This window comes from Lutra lutra, chromosome 5 (genome assembly GCF_902655055.1).
Source record: "Lutra lutra chromosome 5, mLutLut1.2, whole genome shotgun sequence".
In the NCBI taxonomy this organism is placed as follows: domain Eukaryota; kingdom Metazoa; phylum Chordata; class Mammalia; order Carnivora; family Mustelidae; genus Lutra; species Lutra lutra.
Window position 1 is genome coordinate 115,916,108 of NC_062282.1, and position 6,299 is coordinate 115,922,406.

Below are 6,299 nucleotides of genomic sequence, written 5' to 3' on the forward strand. Positions count from 1 at the left end.
CCTACTTGATATGTAGGGTTTCAGCTGCTCAGCCTTCATGAATGTTAATGGGAATACAACCTTCTTTCTGCATGTAGGTTACTTTTCTTATTTTAATGTCAATAGGCAGTGGAATCCATGTGAGAGCCAGAGTGGTAGAATTTCAAGTACTTCTACAGACTGCTACCTGGGTCCGTTCTATAAATATTTTTTTTCAATGATATCTGCATGTTCTTGAATTGTTATTTATGTTTAACAAAGGTGCAGTTATTGAACTTTTATAAAAAGACAATAACAGAATTATATTTTATTATTATATACAAAGGAATCAGTTAACCATGAATTTTGGCCAGGTTCCAAAAAGCAGGCCAGTAGTAACAAGTACTTTTCTTTGAGAAAAAGGATGTCCCCGGAGCTCAGCAAAGCCAAAAGGATTTTCAGTTTTTTGAGATCACATCTGACACAGTTTTCGTTAAAACGCCTAGATGAAAAAATATGTAGTTTCAAGGAATGTGCGTTTCTGTCACTGACTCAGATTTTGTGATTTGTTCCAGAATAAAAAACGGTATTGTAATGAGAGGATAAATTGATGCAGCTGGCTAGGAGTGTTACTTGGCAATATCTATCAAAGTTAAAAATGCAGTCGAACTATTATATGGTTAAGAAATTACCTTGGATTCACTTAGAGCTACATATGTATAAAATTTGTGATGTTCAGGAATGTAAGCATTCCTACAGTAATAGCCAAAAATCTGAAAATATTCTAAATGTAGCAGACTAGATACTTCTTGTACATTTAAATAATATAATGTTATGTTTTTAATGTTTAACTTCAAAAGAATGAAGTTAGTCTATATTTTCTGATTTATTTATTCATTTACCTAACACATTTTCTTTAGAGGAAAAATATATGCAAGACCTTAATTCAAAACGTTGGGAATACAGTACTTAAAACGAGTGCCCTTCCTCATTGAGCTTCCATGACTTAGGCACATGGAAAAATCTCCAAAGTTATTTTCTTTCTTTCTTTTTTTTTTTTTTAAGGATTTTATTTATTTGACAGAGAGAGACACAGCAAGAGAGGGAATACAAGCAGGGGTGTGGTTCCTGCAGAGCAGGAAGCCTGATGCGCGGCTGGGGCTCTGTCCCAGGATGCCGGGATCATGACCTGAGCCGAAGTTGCTAACAACTGAGCCACCCAGGCGCCCCTCCAAAGTGTATTTTAAAGAAAAAAACAGTAAGTTACATATAAAAAGTATGGAATAAAATTTTAAGTGTATATCCCCCATCACCACCTCTTCACATTCATGTATCTATGGAGGGAGATACATTTAATTTTTCTTTCTAAATTACTAAAGGAATTTTGAACAGTGGTTGAAAAGTATGAGGTGTATCAGGGGAATAAGCAGAAGACTTTGCCTTTTCTTCTTAGAACTCTCTACCTAGGTTGGATTTTTATTACCACATGATTTTATTATATTAAATAATATGAAGACTGAACACATTTCATTATTAAATAACTAGACTTGTTTTATCTACATTTAACCAGTAGTCAACCATCCATCTCTTAATCACTTTTGAGTCTGTACTTTTATATTCAAGTAGTGAGTACCTAGAGAAAAGAACCAGATCAAGTCCCTTGGAAATTTAAAAAAAAAAAAAAAAAAAAAAAAATGAAAGGGTAACAAAACTGAATTCCTTTTACCTTTTTTCTTGATTTCCCTCTGCCAGATTTCTTTCATTCCTGCTCTTTTATTACTCTCTGCTCCATCCTATATCCTTTTATTGACCGTGCTTTCTAATTCTACTTTCTAGAAACAAAACTGGAAAAGACTGTTGTGCACTAAGGAAATACTTCTACTCAAATGAATTTAAAATTGTCTTATGGGGTAAAACCTAAAAAAGCACCCCTCTTCTGTCATCTTCGTGATTGAACCTATGGAGAGAGAATCTATACAGAAAGAAAATTATTGTGTCTTTTCCCTAAAAGTCTTGGAGGAAAAAAAGAAAGACTGCGTGATTTAGATATGTTCTGGAGATGAACCAGATAACTTCCCTAGTTGCCATTCACTCTGTGATTTTAAAACACAGTGATTATCGTAGTCACAACTCTGCCATAATGTGGACGAAAGAAGAACCAAGGGTACTTTAAGAGTCCAGAATTGCTTATAAATGCTAGTAAGTAATTCAGGAATATTAAATACGAGTTGAAAACAAACATTCTGATGCCTCCATCCATATAGATGTTACTAGATGAAAACTAGTCTCAAAAATACTATTCTTAAATTCATTAGCTAGGTAGTTGTTACATATAAGAATGGTTAGTTATATGTTTAGGATTAAGTAGACTGTAACTTAAATGCTTTGTTTCCCATAATCTTTGCCATCATTGTGGTCACATAAGTAAATTGGTGCAGGTGAATGCCTGAGAACCTATAAACTGCTTGTTATTGTGCCTTCTCCTCCGAAGACCTGAATGGTCAGACAGAATTAAATTAAGTCCACTTCACCAAAAGAAAACATTAAAAGAATGGCCCAGTCTATAGCATTGAATGAGAGCAGAAAGTGATTATCTGACAGTGGAGAGTAATAAAAATAGAGTCCAGAGAGTAGACATCCATTAGATTATTTTAGGTGTTCAATAGTGTGCTCAGGAAGTCAGGAAGATTAGGGCATGGGGAAACATAAAGGAAGAATGGAAAGAATGGAATGTCTTCATTCTAGCCTGTGTCTCTAGGAATGCTTAGAGACCACTTTTGTGACAGTCCTCAGCTTGACAAACAGTATCTGAAATACCAAGATAGAAGTTCAAAAGTGAAACTTTTATGCCCATATAAAGAATCACAGAGGGACGCCTGGGTGGCTTAGTGAGTTGAGTGTCTGACAGCTCAGGTCATGGTCCCAGTGTCCTACATTGGACTCCTTCCTCTGGGGGAAGTCTGCTTCTCCCTCTGCCCCTCCTCCTGCTTGTGCACACTCTCTTTCCCTCTCAAATAAATAAAGTCTTTTAAGAAACGGGGGGGGGGGGGGGGGGACCTGGGTGGCTCAGTGGGTTAAGCCTCTGTATACAGCTCAGGTCATGATCTCAGGGTCCTGGGATTGAGCCCCGCATCGGGCTCTCTACTCGGCAGGGAGCCTGCTTCCCCCTCTACCTCTGCCTGCCTCTCTGCCTACTTGTGATCTCTCTCTCTGTCAAATAAATAAATACAGTCTTAAAAAAAAAATCATAGAGCAGTGAGCTCTATGTGCCTAAACTGAAGTACTTATCTGACAAAATCTAGACAGAAATTACATCTATTCAATTGAAAAATTAGTTAAACACAACTGTGTTGAAGGCTCTGTTTTAAGCACTGGGCATATATGCCCGAACAAACAGGCCCGTATCATTGCTCTCAAGGAGCTTGCATTCTTATGGTGGAAGAGAGAGAAAACTAAAATGAATAAATGAAACATTAGTGTGTTAGATGGTGTTAAATGAATGGAGAAAAATTGAGTAGGCAAGGAGGTTGGAGTATTTGGGGTGGGGGGAATTTGCCTTTGTGATAGGGTGGGTAAGAAAAGGCCTGGTTGGGGGTACCAGGAAGGCTCAGTTGGTTAAGGGTCTCCCTTTGGCTCAGGTCATGATTCCAGAGTCCTGGGATTGAGTCCCACGTCAGGCTCTCTGCTCAGCAGTGAGTCTATTTCTCCCTCTTCCTCTCACCCTCTGCCTGCTTGTGCTCACTCTCTCTCTCTCTCTTTCTCTAAATGAACAAAAATCTTTAAAACAATAAAGAAAAGGCCTGATTGAAAAGGTGATAGACCAACACAGGCCTGAAGAAAGTACATGAGCTATGTTGGTACCTGGGAGGAGAACTTGCTAGGCAGAAGGAAGTGTGCCTAATGTATTGAAGAAATAGCAAGAAAACCAGCAAGGCTCATGTGGGTTGCACGATGTGGGGGAGCAGCAGGAGATGAAGTTAGAAGGAGCTAAATTGGGTGAGACTGTGTAGGCCTTTACCAGGACACAGAGTATTACTCTGAACAAGATGGGAAACCACGCATGAGAGGGCTTTGAGCAGAGGAGAACATTATCTACCTTTGAAAGGATCACTTAGGACGGCTAGGGTGAAAGCAGGGAGATGAGTAGGCTACTCAGGCAAGTAACTCAGGCAAGAGGGATGGTGCTTTGAATCAGAGAGAATGTCCAATTCGTCCAACAAATTTGGATTAAAAATACTTCGTTTAAAAATATTTTCTCAAAGCATCTCAATTTACAAGGTGGCACAATTTTGGCTTTAAAGATATTTTTCTTCTTGTACACTTTGATTAGCGAGTCTGTCCTTGGGTGTCTTTTCCCCCATTAATTATGAATAAGCTAGATTTACCACCTCAGCAATTGCTGGATCTAAGTAAAATTTTCCTTCTCTCTCCTCACTATGTTTTCTTTTATTTACAGTTAAGATTGTTTTCTCCCCCCTCCCCCCCCCCCCCGTTTTTTTCCACCAAGCTTTTAATCCTATCTGGCTTCTAAATCCCTTCTGAATTATTTGAAGCAAAAAATGCCTGCTGACTTCAAAGAGTATTTCACACTTGGATTTACTTGGTGGGGTATAGAGCAAGAGGAGTGAAACCTTTCTTCCTTTCTATGCAGAATAGAGTGTTTGGCCGTGATATATGCTGATCAGTGAGCAGTCTGTTAAGAAGAAACACATTTAAACATTTTTTATGTGTTGTTTTGAGAAGGACTTCTTTTCCTTCAGAGTACTTTTCAACTCTAAATCTAATCTGTTATTTTGTAGGAGAATCCATCTATATTAACAGAAACTCGATTAACTTCCCTTTCATTACCTTGTCCTTAAAGCTTTATTACAGATTTGGTTATCTATAGCATAACATAATGTAAATGAATACTTGGCTTGTACAGATTTCTCAATCTTATTGTTTCACTCACTTCATTGAAAGATTGTAAAATAGACATGATAGCCCTTCTACTTTATTTGGCCTTAACAACTGGATGGGATAGACTTTAGAGGCAAATGTGATGTGAATACATAATAAAGGTTTCTCGTAAATTCTTTTTTCTTCCTGCCTCGTCCTACCTTCCATGAACTATATCCACTTTTCTGTAAGTATCTGCCCTTTAGCCATTAAAATTCTAGTTTCATAAGAACTGAATATAGGGACTGCTGTTCCTCGTTGGGTGTATGTAACGAGAGCATCCAAATGCATTGCTAAGGGACTGGAAAATTTCCTCAAGGATATTATGATAAGAATAGCAACATCTACTTCTTTCAACATTTCTGAAGTTGAGGCAGTCTGTAAAACTGACATTTCAATAGCCTTCCCAGCTGTTGTCCAAGTGTGGCTGGCCACATTTGTTGTGCAAGTGTGGTCTTACCAATTCCTGAGAGTCCTTCACTGGGTCCTCAGGGTTAAAAGTATTTTTATATTAATTCTAAGAAGTTATTTGCTCACTGTGTTATCATTTGCACTTATACTGGATCTGTAGCATAAATCAAGGCAGAAGCACCAAACTGTGTCAGTAATCGTTGTATTGCCCAGTGCTACATTCTCATTTAAAAAAAAAATAAATTCTTGAGAATGTTTGTTGATTATTAAATCTCAACCCTTGACTACATTTCTTTTATTATTCTTTCTGATGAAATGGGAAACATGCATCAAGCTCTTTTTTTTTTTTTTAAAGATTTTATTTATTTATTTGTCAGAGAGAGAGAGAGAGAGAGCGAGCACAGGCAGACAGAGTGGCAGGCAGAGGCAGAGGGAGAAGCAGGCTCCCCACAGAACAAGGAGCCCGATGTGGGACTCGATCCCAGGACGCTGGGATCATGACCTGAGCCGAAGGCAGCTGCTTAACCAACTGAGCCACCCAGGCGTCCCGCATCAAGCTCTTTTACTGCATGTTAAAATACAGTGGTTGTCTGGAGGAAAAACTCTTGTGCCCTTACTTGATTTGGGAACTGAACAATCCATTTTTATCACAGGGCACAACTTTCATAGAAAGAATGACTGGCAGAAAAACCATGATCAGTAAAACTTACATATATGGCAGCTATTTTCTTGAAAATGAACAGTTACTTCAAGGAAAACAAGACAGAATTTGCTATCTCAAGCAAAAACTAGATTTAAGAATACTTTATTCCCTCTATAGGCTCCCTAAAACTCAAAGAATTGTGTGATAAAACAGATGGTGATAATAAAGTGGTTTTTCAAATACCATCAAATGAAAAGTGTCAACACTTGGAAAATCTGCATTACTCAGAGAACCAAATATTTTCCAAAGGCACAGTGTTATAAAATCACACACAGATAAGAGATCCATT